The 20,289-nt window shown below is 46.8% G+C and overlaps 1 protein-coding gene across 9 annotated transcripts in view; it reads right to left on the bottom strand.

Annotated features, from left to right (window-relative positions):
* Positions 1-20,289, bottom strand: part of MAML3 (mastermind like transcriptional coactivator 3) — a 273,831-nt gene that overhangs the window by 97,108 nt on the left and 156,434 nt on the right. Inside the window, exon 1 of one of the 9 annotated variants that reach the window (XM_083834891.1) lies at positions 393-3,273. The exons of the other annotated variants lie outside the window; for them this stretch is intronic. The gene's annotated coding sequence lies outside the window, so the exon portion shown is untranslated. Of the gene's footprint in view, positions 1-392; positions 3,274-20,289 lie in introns of those variants that run through there. 9 annotated transcript variants of the gene reach the window in all.

Here is a 20,289-nt window from a genome sequence, read left to right as displayed (position 1 = left end):
TCTCGTCTGGGTGGTGGAAGCCGTCAGAGGAGGCTACAGAAAGCAAGCGGTAAGCTAGCACCGGCGGCAGCAGCTCCAGGTGGTAATGGGAGGCTTTGGAGATGGGTATGAAAGGTGCACCAGGCAGGTGGGGGAACGCTTGCTCCCACCACTCTTCCTCTCCTGCCACCATTTCCCATATTTTCACAGTTTGTGCCTCACACATAAGCTACATGACTGCAGAAAGCAAAGCGGCTCCGGAGCATTAGCCTCCTTCCTACAGCTACAAGGCCACTTCTTGCTCCCACCCTCAGCGTGTGCTCTGCACTTGGCCTCTCCCCATCTATCCGACTGCTTTCTTCCCTGCTCTGCTGGTGCTCACGGGTCCTGGAAAAGCCATGAGAAAAACTGACCTCATTAGCAGCTCCCTCAAAAAGTCAGTTGGAGCTGGGCAACCATCTCCTGCAGCAGTTCTCAGACTCGCACGCAAAACATGGAAGGCAAAACGGTGCCGCAAGTTGCTCCAGGAATCCCAGCGACTGCCAGCCAGAGGAATTTGCACAACCTGCCCCTATCTGCAGCGTAAGCAACAAGTTCCTGCTGCAGCTCACTCAGTTGCTTGGCTTCCCTCATTTTCACCCCACCCTGTAAGAATAAGAAGAAGCCTTTGATTGTACAGGGGGCTGCAAAAGCCAACTGCTGACAGCTGGGCTCACCCAGTGGGTTTTACAGTGGTGCTGGGGGAAGAGGGGCAGGCGTGCTGGGGAAGGCTGACACCGTGCATGCTCTGCTCCTTGCACTCTGCCTCCTGACTTGGGTTGCAGGGAGGATATTGGGCTAAATGCTCCGCTACAATTGTTCTTGTATCTGCAGTGCCTGCAGAAGAAAACCCACTTAGAAGCTTTTCACTAAACAACAAACAAACAGAAACCCCTTTCTGCCAGCTCTTGAGTGTTCTCATCCTGAAGCATTTCGGTGGCAATACATGATTTTATAAAGCTGCAGCTCTGTAACACCAAGTGGTACAAACCCATTTCCAGTGACCCCTGAATAAAGATGAGGCAGTGCAGGAATAACAACCTCGAGCGCTCGCTTAACTGCTTTTTGGACGTGGACTCAGCATCAGACCCTGGTCACACTAGTGAAAGACAAACAAATGAACACACTTTCTCCTCATCCCCTGGTCACCTCTCGCTTCCCCCCCAAACTCCAACATTACCGTGACCTACCTATCCGATTTGGGGTTCCCAGGGAGCATCACTGGGTGCTCCGTGTTGGAAAGGAAGAGCTGTGGTAACTGTCACACCAAATGAGAGGAGACACGTGTGGGTGACTTTAGCTGTCAGCTTTTCCAGGGGACCTCAACATTCTTTACGAGGAGAACTCATAATATAGCCCTCTTACTAGTGTCCATGGCATACAGTATAAATAAAATCTATTATTTCACACGTACAGTGGGTATCACGGGCAGAAAGTGAACGGGAGCAGCCAACAAGGGAGCCTTAAAGCCAAACTCATCCTGCTGCAGCCCCTCATAGGAATGACAACGTCATGCACAGAAAACAGACCGTGCTGGGGAGCAGACCTGCCACACCGCAGATTGAAAGTCACAGCACAGAGAGGAAAGGAAACGTGAATTGTCATGCTACCCCAAATGTGTTTTCTCTGCTTTATATGCACAAAGGAACCCTCTCAGAAAATGTAATCTAACTGAATTTATTTAAACAATCAGCTCATTAAATTCCTGAAAATATGTAAGAATAAATACATGGAGATCCTAGCTATGCAAAGAGACTACTCATACTTTTTCCTAGCTTTCCTCACTCTTCACATAAGATGCTGTGACTTGAATAAACTCTCTGTAAATTTTGCTTACAAAAACATCCCAATATTAATTTTTTAATAGAGAAAAATAATCGACCTCCCTGGCAGAACTTGAACTCCATTCCTCAGAATGATTAGTTTGGCCACTGGAGGGCTCCAATATTGTTCCATAAAAGTACAAGAAAGTTTACCAAGAAGGATAAACACATAACAAATAGCCTGGGCAATGAAGTTCAAACATAATATGCAGTCTGAACCAAGATCTATAGGCTTGCAAGCATTTTGTAAGAGTCAGAGCTAATTTAACTGTTGCTTTGCTCTTGTAGCACAAAAGGAATTGAATGAGAATGATTTTCTTACAGTTTGGCTATAAATGTCTCCTCAAATAGAGCACCTATTAAAATGATTTTTGTATGCAATAGTAGAATGATTATCTGTCTGCAGAAGAGCAAAAAACATAGATTTCATTGGTACATGTCAGTAAAACAGCCTCCTGCCTGAAAGCCCAGTGCTGCAGAGCACAACAGCACTTCATTTTCTGTCCCTCTCCTGCCTAGAGTCTTCTCAATGGAAGTTTCCCGGGATAAATCAGGCAATTAGTAACTGTGAGCACAGGGAGGAGAGCCTGCTATAAAAAGTCCCCGAATGCTTTTTCTTCCTTGGGGAAGCCGTTGTTGGGAGTTGTCTTTCATTTTCTCGGAAGATTTATAGGTTCAGGTCTATAGAATCTAGGAATAACTGGCCTGAAAACTAATGGTTATTTGTCTGGTAACATGGCAGCCAAGATTTTATCAGAAAAATGTATGTGGTCTGCAGAAGCCAGTATGGGCACTGATGTCAGCTGATAAGCTAATGACTGCAGCTTATCAGCTGATAAGCTAATGACTGCAATGCTCCAGCTAAGGATGAAACAAAAGCTATTTCAGTATAAGAGCATGAGAAAAAAAGTATTTCCAACATCATTCTCTCTACGAACTTACAGAGGGAAGCAAAATGTCACAGCACCCCCAGCACTCCCAATCCGTCCGGTTGGGGTAGGGGGAATTAATCCTGGGCTTAGCTCCTGAATGCTGGAAGTTTCACGCTGAGCCAAATTTTACAGCTGAGTTAAGCACTCCTGAAAAGAAAGGAGGTTTATTAGAAATACTGCGTGATGCTGGTGGGTACTACGATAAGCCCAGCGGAGCACCGTTCTCGTTTGGTGGAGCGTACTGTGTTGGGCTGATGCACAAAACATCGTGGTTTGCTGGCACCTTGCCTCACGCGCACTATTTTTTCCGCTTCTTCAATGTAAAGGGAAAAAGAAAAAAAAAATAAAATAGCTTGCTTAAAATATCCCTGCCGCTCTCCCGTAGCCCCTTCCTCCAGCACATCACATGTTAATGCCAATCTGCTGGGAGACTGCGATTCGAACATAATGAGATATTAATGAGCTTTGCACATGTCCCCAGTCGCAACAGTTCCTCCCCCCCCCCCTCGCTGACTTCTCACAGCCCTACAGAGATGCTCTGCTTGTTTTCCTGACGCTGCACTCGTGTCTCCCCCATCCTGCCCCCGCCCCGCAAGCAAGCCCTGCTGCACCGCTCACCTTAGGCTGCCAGCACTAAAGAGCACCAAATGGGCTGGCACTGTCTTGTTTCCTGGCCTAATGGATGCTTGTTTAAACACTGGAGCTGTTTGCATTGCTGCGGCTCACTGCATGTTAAACACAGTCCTCTGAAACCCTACGCCAATCCAATAAAGGTATCAGCAGTTCAGCGTGGGGAGGCAATTACTATGAAGTCCCAAGTGTGCCTTCTAAGCTCAAGGAAGGAAAATTTGATCGAACAACTAAAAGCAGAATCTGATTCGGTTCAGCATCACGTGGAGGACACAAGGTTTAACTGCAGCCAGGCCTGTGGAGGGCAGGAGGAAATCAATGGGCGAGCCGGGGAGAGCGACTGCACATTGTTAAGAGGGCTTTAAGCTGGCCTCTTAGCAATGCTCTCTGCTGCCTTCAGAGCCACCTCCCTCCCCCTTCTTCTGTATGCCAAGGTGCGCTGTCTTTCTTTCAGCTTTTTTAATGATATGCTGCCAATTTCTTTTCACCCTTCATCAGTTCTTGAAACAATTCTTCTTCTGGGAAAGGTCCTTTCCCTGTGCAAAGTCATTGTCATATCAAAGGGGAAGTGTTACACGGGAACAGCCACGAGAGAAGGTTGACGGTAACCAAAAAAAGATCTGTGCTTCATCGAGAGATGAAAAAAACCCAAACCTCAGACTAATGATAGTCAATATTTCAATGGATCAGCTCTTTACCTGGGTGAGGGCAGAAAATCAAGGGAGGAAGCGGCTGTATTTCAATTCATTTAATCCATAGAAACAAAGCCTCTTTAAAACGTTCAACTTCCTTTGCTTTTAAGTGAGAGATAAGGAGATGGGGGAGGGAGGGAATGTTTCCATTTTATTCTTTTTTTTTTTATTATTTTTTAATTTTAAGCAGACTCTATAAGATGGCCTTGCTCCAAGGGCAGCTTTATGAGTGCTGCGGAAAGTTTTCTAAGCACTTGCCATGGCCACAGCCACTGTCAGGAACCTAGGGAAAGGGGGTTTGCCATGCCAGGTCAGACCACTGAGCCATCCGGCTCGGCCCCATGCCCGTGGCTGTGCCCAAAAACCTTGAGGGGGCTGAAGTCCTCGTCCTACCTCCACAGCACAGGGACTGTGCGCGCAGCTGGGAACTGGGGAAGCATCTGGGAAGAAGAACTTGCCCTCCCAGCTCATCCATCTCAGCAAAGCTGAGACCTGCCTGCGCGCAGAGCCACCCGTCACCGCTGCGCCGAGGGCCAGCCCTTGGCTAATGGGCTTAAGGCTCAAGCTGTCCCTTCCAAGCGAAGCTCTGGCAGGTCAGAAATCTGGTGTGATCCTAAGCAGTGCAGGCTGAAAGGCGGAGGGCCGCGCCAGCTAGCTGATTACGGGCGGATAAATGTCACCCGGCTGCCGTCACTCCTGCCTGGACACGCTGCCACTCTCGCCGCTAAAATAAGGGGGGCAGCGAGAGGAAGCGCCGTCTAATTTTATAAAAGGACACGTGGGGGGAAAGGTTGTTTCCTTAGCTGTTTTCACAATGCAAGAAAACAACTCACGGGGAGAGGATGGAGTTAATCACAGGATCTCTCCTCCTGCACTCTGCGAGCTGCAAACCCCCTGTGGATCCCAGCACCAGGCAGGCAACAGGATGCCACCGGCCTGAGTACGGCTAGTTAGAGTGACTGCCTGGAGGGTGCTTTGACAGAAATTTGGGGCTTTCAACCCAGAGGAAAAATTGTTGGGAAACAGCTGTTTTGCTACTTAAAAAAATAAAAGGAGAGGTGGCACAGTAACTTTCCTATTTTCAGTGTTGTAGCAAAAGACAAACAGGCAGGCAGGCAAACAGCAGTTGTTTTTGTTGGCATTCCTTCCCAGATCTGGGGGAGGACAAGCTGGAGACATAATGTCTAGGTAAAGGGGGAATCCCTCCACGCACTGCGCTTCAGCTGGGGCTTTGACCCTGAAGATTTTATTTCCACAGGAAAGCACCTTACAGCAAGGATTGCTGCTAAGACGGGGCAAAGAGCATCACCCTCATGGGAGGAGCAATGCAGCAGTCACGGCCAGCCAGTACCGAAACAAGAACCAGGCTGGCCTGAAAGCATTATACCCAGAGGTCCCCGAGAGACCCTTGTCACATTACGACTCCTTTCCTCTCTCGAAGCTGAGAGCGCTGCTTCTTTGAGGGCTTGAGAAGCCCACTCACCTACTCACCAGTGGTAAGTGGAATGATTTCCTGATGCGACTGGGGAAGGATGTGGCTCTTGAAATCATCAGCTTCTGCAGAATCTAGCCTTTAATTTGAACTAAACAAAACAGAAAAAAAATCCAGCCCTTGCGATTGCAGAGATAACTTTCCAAACACGACCTACTGGCATACTGTGTTTCTGAGTCTGCAGGCAGGCTGCTCCTGTTGTTCCCAAGAAGCTGCACAGTGAAATCAATAAGACTCATTAATGATAATCAGTACCCTATGGGCAGCAGCAAAACTGACAAGAATCCTGCCAATTTTGTCCTTCTGCCGCTGCTTGGGGGGCTCTGATTGACAGGGAAGGTAGACTTCCCACTTGCCTGCTTGCACGCAGTACCGGGAGGAAGCTGCAGACCGAGTCCTGCAGGAAGGGGCAGACACAGCACCCCACAAGGATCAGCTCTTGCTCCAGCCAGAGAAGAGCTTTGCACTCTCGACGTCCCCTATACATGGGACACGGTTCTTCTCTTTCTTGTTTTAGATCGTGATTTACCACCCTTCTCTGAACACCACAACCAGCTTTCCTGCTTCCTGATGCCACCAAGCTGGTAGGCCAACAAGCTGCAAGTCCTGACACAAGCCATGCCCTCAGCTCTGAGACGAATGGGGAGCTGTGGCACAAAAGACAGACTGACTAGGTCTTAAATAAGGCAAGGCGTCCAAGGTGCTGTTTTCACACTTTTAACTCTGGCACAGTGACTAGAGAACCTGCCTCCCTTTGTCCTCCCGCCTGTTGGTGGTGAACCACTCGGCTCTGAGGAGGTATTTGGGGATTCTAGGAAGGGACCCAATGGTACCTTCAGCTTCTTCAAGGTCTGCTTCTCCCCAGCTCTCTTCCCACTCTGGGGACTTGCAATTTCTGCTTGTTCCCTTCAGACCAGAATCTCCTTGGGCACCAAGCCCTGGCCGGCACCACACATGCTCTGGGACACGGACCAGCGCAATCAACAAAACAGATGTGTGGACAGGGCCGCTGCAGATGGACTCTCACGGAAAGCTCCATTTCAGGATGAAATTCTTACCTAACTTTGGAGGTTCAGTTACCTGAAGGCATACACAGCATACTTCTTACATGCCTAAAATGTATTTCCCCCTTTGATTTAAAATGATCCCGCAGAAAGGACTGACTGCTTTCCATCTTTGAGATCTGGCCCACGGAGATATGCAAAAGAAACCACAGTGAGGTTTAGAGCAGCAAGTATTTCCTCCTTCCCATCCCCTTTGAATAAAATGTGCCATGATAGCATAGCTATACGCTTACAGTATGAGTGAATCATTCCCAAGAATAAAATAGACTTTTCCAGAAGCTAGGCCTACACAACACAGAAAATTTCCCATTAATCAATATTATGGAAGAAAAATGTAATAAATTGATGTCTGTACATCCAGTGCCTGTAATCTGCTTAGATTAAAAACCCTGAACATCGTTATAACTCACACTTTCAAGGGAAATGGAAGGGTCGACAGAGTCTACATTTGTCAGGAAAAAAAAAGTGTGGGGAAAAAAATCCCCTAAGTGTTTCTCAAGCATAGTATCTGCTCATCAGGTGATGCACAGGGTGACACCGAGGTAAAGGAAATGGAGAAAATACCATTTCCTCCTTCATTTCCTCCAGAGAGGAATCTGGAGCAAGGTTTCATCAGATTAGAAATCCAAGCAGCCAGACGCAGACTAAACGTTAGGTCTGCCATTCCCAAACTCCAGGGAAGTACCCTACAGCAGGTGGGCAGCGAGTCAGCTCGGCCTCCGTGGAGGAGCAGCAGGACGTGGAAGAGGAGCAAGGGACAGTGGCGAGGAGAGGAGAGGAGTGACAGCGGTGGCTGTCACCTCCGCTCCTGGTTCCTAGGCCCTCAGGGGGCAAGTGCAGGCCCCACAGCAGAAGACAAGGTTGCTGGCCAAGGAGGGCGAATTTCAGGTTGTCAGTCATAGAAGCAGGAGAGAAAAAAAATGCCCCAACCCCTACCTTTTCGTTTCCAGAATAATTCATATACTAAGGCTGCCTCACACATATCAAGGAGCCAGATTTTGAAAAATGTCAAGTATCAGATCTCTAAGCATCAGACCTTTGAACATACAGGTACCTCAAAGCTGAAAGACACTTTGGGAAATGCTTTCTGTTCCTGCCGGTTCACATCAATAGTTACTGCCTTGAAATCAGCAACGTTAGACTGGCATTTACTGTCACTAACCACACGAATCTACCACATAATGGTGCACAGAAATGGCAGAGCAGTCAGCAGTTGCACTTTATTCCAAAGAAGATATCTAATGGGAATGTTATTCTATGCCCGAACATTAATAAACTCACAGCAGAAGCTGCTGACTACATTTGTTTTCGGCTGGGCTTTAAGAAGCCTGAAGAATAGAGGCAAATTGGATGCTATTCATATCCAACAAACAGCACTTCGCACAACACCCCGATAGTGGCCCATGGAGCAGAATTTGGAGAGGCACACAAGCGATCGAGTAGCTTCACTGACACACAGGGAGGATTAGTTTTGTATCAAACAGCTGAAACCATGCCCACTGTTGGTCATTTGGTTCCACACTTGTGCTGCACCACAGCCATCTCCCTAAAATTCCTGCAACTCATGGCACAGTGTTTAACACACACTGGAAACCGTCTAGGTTTACTTCAGAAAGCCTCAATGAGATCTAGCTGAAAGTAGTGCGGGGCCTGTGATAGCCCTGTCAGCCATTTCAAACCAAGAGACCCTGGCTTGAACTGCTCCGAGTAATGCAATTCTGGTAAGTGGCAACGGAGCTTTGTAGGGACCGAAACGCAGGTGCCAGCCTGGAACTCAGATCTCAGACCATTTCAGAGGCTGCACAATTCACAGACAACTAATACCGATGCTCACAAGAAGCCTCACCCAGCCTTGACACGGGTACCCAGCTTCTCCCCAGGTCATTCACGCCCCATGTGGCTACATAAAGCCCCACTCTGATCCAGAGATCAGCATCAAAATCAGCTTATGCTTCCTTGAACATGCTGCTGGGATGCTCTTTTTATACAGGAAACACCACCACATTACTTCTTTGCTCCTAACAGTCTCCTCCCTCCCTCTCAATACGTGGTGAAGCATATGGATGTGTGAGAAAGTTCACTACACGTTTTAGATCTTTCCAAGTTACCTGATTTGCATCTGTTCAGCTGTACTTTTGCCTCGCATCTCTTCTGCACAAGGAGATGTTGTAGGAAGTTCCAAACAAAAAACAAAACCAGGGAAATACAATGCTCCTCTTGGCACTTTTGTACCAGCAGCCAGGCTGACAGCTCTACCTATGGAAATGACAAGTTTTGCATCGTATGCATGTGCTCTGTTTTCTGCTGTTCTCCTTCAGAAGCATGCACAGATCCTAGCAGCAGTAGTGTTGTCCAGATTAAAAGAGACTGTATAAATTTGTTCAAGACCTTCACTGCAAGCCCTTCCAACACAAGTCAAGGGATTATTTGCTTTGCACTTTGGACAAGTGGCCGCTCTGACCCAGAGCTCCCAGAACTGAACTACTCCCGGGCTGGACGTAATTCTACATTCTGATCTACACTTCACATAAATCCTCTACCTGGGTAACAGCTGCTAATCAAAACCAGGACAAATATCACGGGTAGGCCAAGCTGGCAGCCTTTGGGGCTGCCTGATTTTGGCATCTAACTCCTGCGGCAGCTCCTGCCTGCCCACTCCTTGCAGGCCAGAATGCCCTCAGGAAGCTGGCAGGTTTTGCAAGCAACACGCGGCGGTGAAGGCTGAGATCCACCAGGAACCCGTTGTCTTGTGTCAGCCATGACCACAACCCAGCCGGGAATGCCACGAAATTAGAGAAAACTTCAGTTGTGCTTTGTGGGCAGACCCTCTCATTTTGATTTCTTGGTCTTCTGGGACTTTGTCTTCATTCTGGCTCACAAAGCATCCCTGCTGGTGGGCTGACACAAACAGAGCCAGTAGCAGAGGAGCCTGCTATTGTTTTAGTCACAGAAGTCTCCTCCGAAGAATAATTGACAGGAGGGGAGAGGAAACCCCACGGAGCAAACGTACACACAGACTGTGCTGCTGCTAGCTCTGCTTCTCTAGCTCTTGTTGATGTTTATTTCTGGGAGGTTTCAGAAATAACAGAAACGTTGCCCAGCACTCATTTTAAGAAAGCAGGGAAAGGGGAATGTTCTCTTCTGCTCTTGCCTGTGTCGCTTGCAAGGCCAGTCAAACGTGGGGTCTGATAAATGTACTGTAGTGACACTCAGCTCTTGACCTTTCGTGTGCTGCTGCTTCCCGAGGTCCCTCTGGGTGTGTTTTGAAACCAGAACCTTGCTGTCACCGTGCCAGGGTCTGGCAGAGAAAGCAACAGAAGTGACCTTCAGCTCGGACCCGGTATGGTTTTGGTCTGTGATGGAACGACTTAATCCCTAGTGTTTACGGGAGGAAGGAGGCAGACAGAACATCGTTCTCTCTAACGCTTCCCTGCTCTTCCTTTCCACACACCTGCACTTCCCCAGGGAGCTGGAGGCCGGAAGGTCTCGGGGTGCCCATGGTCCACTTGGCCACCCTGCCACACCAAGCTCTGAGGTGCCAGCAGGAGCCGTGCAATGAAGCAGCAATATATTAAAGAGACAACGAATACCATTAATACAGCTGTCCTTGAAGTAACATACTTCGTACTTGGACTAGGAGTAAGGAGATTTAATTTTCAGGACAAAAAACACTACAGCTTTCTCACTTAAAATTACCTCTTCTGTAGAGATGTTCTTTAAAGAACAGAGGGGATGGAGAGAGACCAACAGTAGGTAAAACTGCTCTACTTACTAAACCCTCTGCGCAGTCTGCCTGAATAAGTCAGTATTTCTCAGTATCAGCCAGCAAAATTCATAGAGGAAAAGACCTTCGTGCAAACAGAATGGCATTTAGCAAAGAAATGTTCTCCTTTGCCATTTCCACGATGTCCTGAGCAAGGTACTAGTCAAAACATTTGTGCTGTGAAGGTATGTTAAATCACCAATTCGGCCCCTTCTCTTCCAAAAGCTTTGTGCCCCCATGGAAGAGCTCTTCTGTACGCAGCCCATGGAAAGACAAGACTCTCACTTTCTCTCTTTTCCCATCCAAACATTCATCCTCACTCGTTTATTATTTTGACTCCTAACAATCAGATTGTTATGTAATTCTTAATTGCAGTAAGAATTGTCTAGAGACTACTGCTTAGATCTCAGTGACAGAAAGGTTCTTTTTAATGTCTTAGATTACATTTAAAGAAACAGATAAATATACCAAAGTTGTTCTAGGCAAAATATTCATTATACTTTCCCACATGATGCCACTTTTGCTCTGGCATACTGTCAATAAAACAAAAAGGGAATTATATAGGTCTTGGCTCTGTTTTTGTATTGTCTTAGAATAGGTAAGCACAGAATTAAAATGTCAATATTTGGCCCATAATTAATAAATTCAGCCCAACAAATTCTTTCCTGTACTGTGAGAAACACCATTTGAGCCAGCAGCCCAAAATCCCAGAGAAACCAAGGACAAGCGAGGTTTATTTGCTTGACTCACAGATAGCAGTGCTACTTGAGAAAGTTTCTGGAAACAGAGAGACAAGCAGTGCTTCAGAAAACGAGGGAGCTTCTCATCCTGCACATCGGAAATGAGCATCCTTCTCAGGGGAGGGCTGCCATCCTGATGTTAAACAAAGCCACGAGACACAGAGCATAGACAAAACACCACCTCATGATCTTGGATTATTTCACCCACCCCCAGCCATCGGCATTGTTTATTACTCTGGCAGTACGGCTATTTTCTAGTGAGATGCTGGAATGGCTTTGAGCGTGGTCCTGTCGAAATTAAAAATGCTTTCAATTATTATTTTATGCAACCAGCATCTCTCTCTGTTGGGATTTTGCAAATGCCACTTGTGTAGATTCCTGCTCATCAGGTGAGCAGTCTCAGTAGCATCCTTGCACCATGCTAATAGGGGAAATTTGTGCGAATCCCATGGGGGCAGGAAAACAGTTTACCTGAGATACATGAATTTATATTGTTACATTATAAAAGCTTTGCAGAAAGGAGAATTTCTACCGGGTGTCAAGCTTCTGCACTGCATAATCTATCATCAAATCTCAAAGACATCTGGCCAATTATTTTATTTTCCTTTTATAAACCAACGGGGAAAAAGAAAAGTGGATTTAACATTTACATTACTATTTGCAAAACTGAAAATAATGTTTTTTCCAGTAAGTTATGTCATATTTACTTTTTAGTGTAACACGTTGACAAATTAAATATTTTGCAGAAAACTTCTCCACTACCATTATTTAAAAAAAAAAAAAAAGACGGGTCCAATCAACATAAAAAAATAAAAATAACACAGGAGCAAAGCAGTCACTGCTTTCTTTGAATTACGCTGTTTCTTTAAGGGCTCATTTCCTAGGTGCAGACTGAACGCGGACTTGCAAACTCCTTTGTCTGACAACACTCCGAAGCACCCAGTGGCCCGGTTCCTTGAAGCCTGCCTGCCCAGCACCCTGCGGCCTTGCCTGGGAATTTCCCTCTCGCTGCCTCCATGCCACCCCAGCATGCTAGCAGGAGAAACGTGCACACATCTCTTCTTCAAAGAAGCCCCTCTGAGACCCCACCATCCACGCACGGCCGTGTGGCTCCCCGCACCACGGGTCAATGTGTTTCACGTGCTTGGCTGTGGTGTCTTGCTGCTTCGGTACGAGATGGCCACATGAGAGAAAAACCAACCAACCCTCTCCCCACAACATTCACAGTGACTGGAGCAACCCATACCGAGACAAGGGAAGATGAAGGTTTCTCACACACACGTACACACACTATCTTTGGCATTTCCTGATGTTTAAGCATCTTCCTTTGCTGCTCTGGTGCAACACGCACACACCTCAGGTGCAAGAGCTCTGCTGTTACCTGGAGCAGAGCGTGCCAGCCTCTGCAAACCTTGCCGTGATTCTGTGATAAGGACAAAAGTCTCCCTACAGCTTGGCAATCGTTGGAGTTAGCAGTTCTCTCTTTAACGCAGGGGGTCTGAATCACATGTACCTTTTCAATGGCTTTGGCTAGAAAACTTGCTAACTTACCAGTTTTATTTTTTCTGCTGTAATCCTCTAGCAGTTACCCAATCGCAAACACAGCAGCAGAAGTGGATCCATATCGAAATCCTAACAGACAATTTTGGGGTGTAATAGAAAAGTGAATTGCGAGTTATAGGAGGAAAAAAAAAAACAACAGTAACTGGCTACGCCTTCCTCCTGCCATTGATTCATTTCAGCTGGTGAGAAGTTATGAGCTGGGAACTGCATGACTGCTATCACTGGTGGTGTGTCAGAGGATCCTTCTCCAGTTTCACCGAACCCATTTCAACTCCTGCTGCTGTTACAAAAGCATCATAAAAATAGCAGCAAAACTGTGCTTTTTGAAGCAAGCAGCGCAGAAAAATATCCTTCACAAAAGCAAAGTTTGCAGCATGCTGTAATTAAGCTCACATCCTGACAGTGGGAGCATGAAGTTTTGTTCTAAATATAGCAGAAGCCTCTCCGATGTACAGCCCCCTTTTTAATGCAAGATTTACAAAATTAGTCATTACATGCCAGCAGCCTCCTAGGAATTCTTGAAAAAATATTGGGGGTTTTAATGTAGGGAGCTTTACAGCAGGGATTGAGGGCAATCTCTAGTGTCAGGAAACAAATTATTTGGGTTTGCTACTACCTACACAGCTCTTGCAGGAGGGCAGGCACTACACAAGGGCAGGAAGACGCAGCCCCTGCCAGGACTGACAGTGTCAGCAGACAGAAGCGCACACCGAGCATCGTGGGCAGACAAATCCCTTGGCTTTTCCCCTAGCATCGATCTCCCCTCCCAGCTTTCAGGAGCTGTTTCACATGGCACTTTCCCTTTAGCTGGCAACCCAGCTAAGACTCCATCAGCTTTGGGTTGTCTTTGTTTAATTCAGTCTAAAGCAGAGATTTAAGCCAGCTCAAGCTAGTTCATCCTAAAATGCAGTGTGAGACCAAGTTTAAACTGAGTTTGGAAACCGTGTTCTTAGACAGTTGTTGTTGAAATAGATCAGGCCCAAATCCTGATCCTAACTGCATCAGCTGATAGCAGAATAATTACCGATTTCCACAAAGAAACCGTCCTGCAATTCCAGAGAAACGAGACTGTGGCCTGTGTTTTATCTCTGTTTTTCTGGTTCATGTTGCAGACCTCGTCCTGAGTCCTGCACCACCTCTGCAGTGGGAAGAGAAGAGGACAGAAGCTCCCGGCTCACCCTCCACGGCGATGCCCGTGCTGCAGGAGCTCCTTGGGCATGAGCTGTTACAGAGGGGGACTTGGCTTGCAGGTAACATGGCACAAGGCAGAGCAAGCGTTTCCAGCAAGGTGTGCGCTGCAACTGCTTCAGACAGCTGCAGCGGCTCCGAAGCAGCTGGGTAAACTCCTATAAAAATAGAAACAGGCTCCCAGCAAAATCCATTTTTGATTGAGTCCAGCCTACCCCTTCTCTGCACTCTGTAAGCTGAGCCTCTGGCAGCTCCAAGCAGGGCTCGGGGGGCTGCGTGCAGTTCCACGTACTGCTGCAGCACCTAGGCGAGCTCGGCACGGGCAGAAGCCAGCATTTCAGCTGGGAAGGTCTCGGAGCCCCTCGGCTCCAGGCGCGCTGACCAGCCAGGCCACACTGAACCTAAAGGTGGGTGGAGGAACGTGGGGATAGCACGGTGCTACCACCGAGGGCTGGTGCACAAGAGAAGCCTCGTGCCCCGGTCTGTACTGCCCCAGACAATCCCAAACACAGCTGTACCTCCCTTTCTACCCTCTCCTGCCCAGTATTAAATCTGTATAAACCTCTCCCCTACTGCAGGTAACAAAACTCACATGGAAAAGCTAGCTACTTCATAGCCTGTATCAACTCCCTTTAAAATTAGGATTAAAACCTTCCAAACACTGTTTTGCAAGAGGCTCCAGACTGTGCCTGGAAGCTGTGAACATGTAACAGGGAGCAAATCCACCATTTACCCAAGGCTGTTTTCCTTGTGGTTTTTTCAGTAGCATGCATGCATGCCTTCACTGTTTACTGTCAGCAATTTCCAACATGCTGACACGGCTAAAAGTGACCACAAAGCCAATGCGAGCAGGCGAAGGGAAGAAACACACGTAGAAACGTCAGGAGGTGCAGGCTCAAACTTTGCGCTTCAGCCGCGGTAACTACCAAGGTAACCTGGCTATCGCAGGGAGGAACGTGATTAGCACGACTTGGAGCAGCCTCACCTTTTTCCTCCTTTTTCATTAGCCAATGGAGCTTTGTTCCTGAGGTTTCTATTTTTGTGGCTGACGCATGCAAAGAGCGAAGGAGAGCGCCTTTCGCACTACGAGTGTTATATTTCTTTCCCTGCTATTGGCTCGCTCAGGGTGCCTGGGTTGTTTTTCCAGCAGCTTCATGAACTTCTCCTCCCCGGTTTAACTCCAAGAGCAACTTTTGTTTTCTATTTGCTTATTTTTAGGCAGCAATTGAAAGCTAGGTGAACAATGCAGTGCCTGGGAATGATCAATAAAGACTTTATAAACCATCACGAAGTTGAGCTTGCCATGCCTTTGAGGTACTGGAACCTAAAATAATACATTCAGATATGTAAATACCTCTACCTGAATTTTAAAACACCCTGTGCAAAAGTAAAAATATTAATGAACCAGCCCAGGCACTAAATGCACCTCTTAAAGCTGAGCTTATGTAACAACTTGCTCCTGGTTTCACATGCAGAACTTGTCAAGCCCTTCTCCCCAGGATGCTCTTTCTTCTAGAACAGCAGATGGAAGAAACAGAACAAAGCCACATGGGCTGTTGTTCCCTGTAATTCCCAAGCTGATGCAGAGCTGTTGTTGTTTTTTTTTTGTTTGTTTTTGTATTTTTTTTTTAGAAAATGGAAAGAACCAAATGAAGATTTTCTTACCATTCCACTGGAAATTGCCCATCTGTGTGGAAAAGCTTCTCTATAGTAACTTGTAACAATACACACAACAAGCTGCCCATTTAACAGAAGTTTCCATTCCTCCTTAAATTTAGACTTTCTCCATTGTTACATATGGGTAATGTTACAGGTGATGGACGCTGAGTACCCCAAATTCAAGGAAAACCTAAGAAACAAGCTGTTGATTGTACTTTAAAGCCTTGCTTGGAATTCTTTCCTTCTTTTCCAAACTTCCCTGGTTTTCCCTACATTGGTAGTATCTCCAACACTACTAGGCACATATACACCAGAACTAAAAGTCCTGGGGTCGGTTTATCTAAGACGAATGCACGCACCACCGAGCATCCAAACAAAAAGCACTGAAGAAGCACTGGCACCTGAGCGTGTCTTTAAATGCTGCAGCCAATTACAGATTTAATCCATATATTATGGCAGTGATATACTTAAGGACCAGCATTTTTGCAAGAGGTCCAGCATTTTGGTGGAGAAGAGAGACCGCTGAAGAAGACCACAAGGGAAGCTCATTCCTCCGTATGGTGAGCACATTGCTCCATCTCTCTGGGGGTTACTGGCTGGATCCTCCTCATCCGGAAAGTTTGCCCCTGCCTATGCCAAGGGCCGGGTAACACAGCCAGCGATGATGAAGCCCTTGATGCCACGGAGCTGCTGGATGCCCGCGTCATGGTGGTCGTAACTTGCGGGTGAGGAAACGGCACGACGGCATAGATCATGCTGCCTGCCCGTCCTGCGCGGCTGTTTGGCTGGGATCAATACCTTCCCTGGCCGGGGGCCGACATCGCAGCCCACAGGATCAATCCGCAGGCAGGGCTTGATGGCTGTGCTGCTGCGAACTGCCTGCAGATCCCGGTGGTGATTTAAGGGCTGTGCTAAGAGCAGAGCTGTGACTCTGCTGACTGGGGGCAAGGCCCGCGCTGCCCGCAGTGACAGCCAGCCCAAGCCTTCCCTGGGCTGTGCACAGCCACCTCCGCCTGCTTACAAACACACAACCCAGACCATGACAAAGCAAGCGCGGCTGCGGGGCCCTGCCCCGATATCCCAGGTGAGCCCCTGGCCCCAGAAAGCCCCCAGCCCACGCAGCACCCTGACACAAGCGCTGGGCAGTTAGAGAGAAGCCCCCCCGGATTCATTCCTTAAAATATCTTTTTCAAGGCCAGTAATTGCATGAGATTTGTCAGGTTTCGATTTTTTTTTCCCCCTCCTCACAGCTGTTTTCAGTCCAAGAAACCAGAAAGACAGCAATAAAAATAACTGACCCTGATCATTTTCCTTTGTCCAAATCCCAATAATTGCAAATTTGGACTAGCTTCAATGCAAATACATATCACAGTAGAAAAATCACCATTTTTATTAACGTCCTCTGTAATTACGGGAGGTAAAATTATTTATGTAGCAAAATCCACCCAGAAGCCCTAATAAAATACATTATGAATCTTTTCCTTTGCCATGGATGCAGACAGTTTTTAAAGAGAAAGACGAGAATTTATGGCTTCGGGATGAGCACCCACACCTCGGGCACTGCTGTGGCAAGGCGCGCACCCTGTGCAGCGGATGGGGATGGGTGAGCTCTCCGGGGAGGTGCTCGGATCCTCCAGCTTGGCTCCTGCCCCAGATGTGCCTTGGAGGGTGCCAGCCTCCGAACCCTGGCCCCTCGGGTGTGGGAAGGAAGGTATTTTGCTTCGTATGCCTACCAGTAGCACACACAGAAGCAAGCAGGATCTACACGGCTTCGATTCATCAGCGTAGCTAGAAAGCAGTCATGCTCTTCCCATTTCTTCTTCTAGGACTAAATGCACGACCGAAATGCCACATCAGCTGCAGTGGTGAGACGTTAGCCGGCTGTGGGCTGTTTTCTTGCTTAGCCTCGTCATAGCCCCTGCTAAACTGCAGCACAAACATTCCCCCAAACTGAAGGCAGACGGGGCAACACGATTATGGTAAGAGTCACAAAATGCAGTCATTTGCATAGCCGTGACTGACACAGAAGATCATTAATTACGCATTCCGAGTATAAGTATATATGTATAAATTAGCATCTATTCATCATTTAAACTGTAATAGTTTTGCGTTTTTTTTTTTTATATCTGAATATTAACTACGTAGGAAAATTACTAAGTTTTCTGTGGAAGGGCATCCAACAAAAGTTCTACCAGCAAAAATAAAATAAGAATTACAGAAGTAATCAAAATACTAGAGGGAGCAGTGAAGAGTCAGCCATCGGCTACACCTCCTCTCGCTCTGTTCGGCATCACTTGTTGCAAGCTCTCTGCTACGACCCTCAGCATCTCTCTCGGTATGGACACGCACACATCCCCAACAACTCTTTACAGCAGGACCACTTCAGGAACGCAATTTTTCACCAGATTTGAAAGGCAACGTAAAAACCTTCAGGATTTCACACGGTTGCTCTCCAGGCAATCCCTACACCTCATTAATATTAAAAGTGACATCAGCTGAGAGCAGGATGCTGAACTGCACCTCTCCTTAGCAGAGCTCCCAAGGACGTGCAGCTTTACACATCAGTACAGACTAATGCAGACAGGGGGGAATAATTAGGAGGAAAAATGAGTTTGAAGTTTTTTAAAAAGCTCATTGTAACCTCCTTGCCAGGAAGTACAAGACACTTCAAAGACTGTACTTTCACAAACAAAAGAAATCTGGTGATTTTGGAAGCTTAAGATGACAACTTGGAAAATTACCAAAGCTCACAGCTTTTGAGCAGAAGTAAACAAGACAGGAATGCTGGAAAAATGATAGGCGAGACAGAAACTAATGAAGATACAATTGCCAATAATGATATTAGCAAAGTTTGCTTGGAGCTACAAAATGCACAAAAGGTAGATTAAAAAAAAATAAATTAAAAAGAGGGGTCCTCGGGTGGCGTAAGTGGAAGCAGCTGCTTGCTGTGCTAGCTTACCCTCCCAAGCATCTGGCCTGTAATCTAAGAACCTATGCCTACAGTCAAGCACCAAGAGAAATGGCATCCTCCAAAGGGTGGGTGTTTATCTAGTAGGGAATGGAGATGCGCTTAATGACATGGAAGCTGTTTCAGGGCTACCCATGTGCAGCAGAACTGGTAAGACACAGAAAACGAAAAGCACACTAGCAAAAGAGCACAGAGCAAAGCCTCTGTTCACTTCGGATACTTTCCGCTTAGGAATTGGGAACTCTGACTGTTCCCTATCCACCAAAATCGTGGCTTTCCTGTGCAATGGTTTGGCAGCTGCTGTCCCAGCATCTGTGTTGGTAGGGATGGAAAGCATGTAACATAGTTCTGTGTGATATCATTCAGAGCAATACAACTGCGACTGGTATTGAAGCTATTTTAGTTGGACAATAAAATCCAGTAGCTGGAAAAGGAAAGGAAAAAAAAAGGAAAATCTGATATTAAAAAAAAAAAAGAGCAGATTCCTTTGTGATTAAGGTTTCCTGAATTCAGTTAAATTTAGACTCAAGGGTAGCGAGCACAAACAACACTCAGAACACAGGCCCTCCTCAGTCCTCCCACTCTTTGGCCTCATCAATACACGAGCCCACCGACCTCGCTTGGCATCTCTGCCTTACCCTGCTATTACGTTATCAGCTTATCTGTATCTTTAACTGACCCACATCCAGAGCCCACTAAGACTGAAAATTCATTGAAACACGTACACACACGCATCCAGAAGCAGCAAAACACCAAAGCATTTCATTGCCTGAGCTCCTCCTCTTCAACTTGGGAAGAAAAAAAAAAAAAAGAAGAAAGCTCCGGATTACTTTTTTTTGCCTTTCTGCAAATGTAAATCTACCTATCATACACCTTCTGGGGTTGTTTTTAGCTCTCAGACTCCAGGTCTGATCCGGACAGTTGTAGAGTGCTGACAGCTCCCACTGAACACACGCACAACGGACTCCAACTTTGCCAGAACTACGCAGGAGGTGGGTACAACTTTCTGAAGGTCCTTCAGAGCAAACAGAAGGGGCTTGGGATTTTCTGCCTACCAGCTTTTGAGCTCATGCCTGCTGAGCATGACCCCTAAAATACAGGCTCCACAGGGGCAGGGAGAAGATCGGCCATAGCTATATCCTGGGGTCAAGCAAAGCCGGATTTAACAGCATGTGAACAAAGCTAAGAGAGGATCACAGACAAGGTAACAATATTCAGACAAGCATAGGTTGTGATATGAGGGCAAGAACTGTAACCACCAAAGCTAAGAAGATCAGTTTTAAAGTAAGGCAGGGTTCTTAGTGCCAAGAATATCCATCCACCAATCCAGCCTAGTGACTGTCATGCAACAAGCTATAGGAACCACACAAATGAAACATAAAATTCAGATAGCCCTAAATGAAAACTGATGAGGTGAACAAGCACAACTTGGCAGAGGTGGGTCTTTTCAGATGCCCTGATCAAGTATGAACAGGACAGGGAAGGGCGGTCTACATAACACAGTACTCAAAAAGCAGCCTTGGAGAGGTACAAGATTCCCATTCCCTTGGTTAATGAAAGAGCAAAGGCAAGTCCAGGTCATGGTCTTGCAGATTTTATCACAAGGACCTGTTCTTCTGTGCCTATGAAGCTGCTAATGATCTGGTTGAATGGGCGTGAATCCCTGAAGGAAGGTTCCTTCAAAGATAGAGCAAAAATCTTTGATTGAGGCTTTGATGTAAATAAAGTGGCTCTTGATAGTTTGGGACAAATTCAGC

This window comes from Anser anser, assembly GCF_964211835.1.
Source record: "Anser anser genome assembly, chromosome: 4".
In the NCBI taxonomy this organism is placed as follows: Eukaryota; Metazoa; Chordata; class Aves; order Anseriformes; family Anatidae; genus Anser; species Anser anser.
The sequence above is the reverse complement of the archived record's forward strand: the minus strand, read 5'-3'. Positions and strand labels throughout refer to the sequence as shown.